This window comes from Lupinus angustifolius, chromosome LG16, assembly GCF_001865875.1.
Source record: "Lupinus angustifolius cultivar Tanjil chromosome LG16, LupAngTanjil_v1.0, whole genome shotgun sequence".
NCBI lineage: Eukaryota > Viridiplantae > Streptophyta > Magnoliopsida > Fabales > Fabaceae > Lupinus > Lupinus angustifolius.
The window spans coordinates 13,992,147-13,994,241 of NC_032024.1; positions in this window are offsets into that span (position 1 = coordinate 13,992,147).

The window sequence follows — 2,095 nt, forward strand, 5'->3', positions numbered from 1 at the left end:
GATAGGATAGGACAGGATAGGATAGGATAGGATGGGATAGGATAGGATAGGATAGGATAATATAGGATAGGATAGGATAGCATATGATAGGATAGGATATGATAGGATAGGATTGGATAGGATAATATTGGAGAGGACATGATAGGAAAGGATATGATAGGATATGATAGGATAGGAAATGATAGGATTGGATAGGATAAGATATGATATGATACGATAGGATAGGATAGGATAGGATAGGATAGGATAGGATAGGATATGATAAGATTGGAGAGGACATGATAGGAAAGGATATGATAGGATAAGATAGGATAGGATAGGATAGGATAGGATAGGATATGATAGGATATGATAAGTTAGCATTGGATATGATATTATAGAATGTTATAGGATAAGATGGGATAAGATATGATATGATAGGATAGGATAGCATAGGATAGGATAGGATAGGATAGGATAGGATAGGATAGGATAGGATAGGATAGGATAGGATAAGAGAGGATAAGATAGGATAGGATAGGATAGGATAGGATAATATAGGATAGGATATGATAGGATAGGATAGGATATGATAGGATAGGATACAATAAGATTGGAGAGGACATGATAGGAAAGGATATGATAGGATAGGATAGGATAGGATTGGAGAAGACATGACAGGATAGGATATGATAAGATAGCATTGGATATTATATTATAGGATATTATAGGATAGGATGGGATAAGATATGAGAGGATATGATAGGAAAGGATAATATAGGATAGGATTGGATAGGATAGATAGGATAGTATATGATAGGATAGGATAAGATAGAATAGGATAAGATAGGATAGGACAGGACAGGATAGGATAGGATAGGATAGGATATGATAGGATAGGATAGGATAGGATAGGATAGGATAGGATAGGATAGGATAGGATAGGATAGGATAGGATAGGATATGAAGACGAAGATGGGATGAGCATGAGGATAGGATGAGGATGAGGATGACGATAGGACGAGGATGAGGAGGAGGATAGGATGAGGATGAGGATGAGGATATGATGAGGATGAGGACGAGGATAGGATGAGGATGAGGTTGAGGATACGACGAGGATAACGATGAGGATTAGGATAGAATGAGGATGAGGATGAGGATATGATTAGGAGGAGGATGAAGATGAGGATGAGGATTAGGAGGAGGTTAAGATGAGGATGAGGATGAGGAAGAGGATGAGGAAGAGGATGAGGAAACGATGAGGGTGAGGACAAAGATTGGATGAGGAAGAGGATGTGGACAAAGAAGGGATGAGGATGAGGATAGGATGAGGATGAGGATGAGGATGAGGATATGATGAGGGTGAGGATGAGGACGAGGATAGAATGAGGAAGAGGATGAGGATGAGGATAGGATGAAGATGAGGGTGAGTATAAGGACTTGGATAGGATGAGGATGAGGAAGAGAATGAGGAGGTGGAGGAGAAGGAGGAGGATTAGGATAGGATGAGGAGGAGGATGAGCATGAGGATAGGATGAGGATGAGGATGAGGATGAGGTTAAGGTTGAGGATGAGGTTAGGATGAGGAAGAGGAGGAGGATAGGATGAGGGTTAGGACGAATATGGGGATGAGGAAGAAGAAGACGATGAGGATGAGGATTGGATGAGGATGAGGATGAGAAAGAGGATAGGATGATGATAGGATGAGGATAGGACGAGGATGAGGATGGGGATGAGGATGGGGAGGAGGATGGGGATGAGGATGAGGATAGGAAGAGGATGAGGACGAAGATGGGATGAGGAAGAGGATGAGGACGAAGAGGAGGGTAGGATGAGGATGGGGATGAGGATGAGGATAGGATGATGGTGAGGACGAAGATGGGAAGAGGAAGAGGATGAGGACGAATATGGGAATGAGGATGAGGATAGGATGAGAATAAGGAAGAGGATGAGGACGAAGATGGGAAGAAGAAGAGGACGAGGATGAGGAGAATGATAGGATGAGGATGAGGATAGGATGAGGATGAGGATAGGATGAGGATGAGGATGATAATAAGGAAGAGGATGAGGATGAGGATAGGATTAGGATGAGGTCGAGGATAGGATGAGGAAGAGG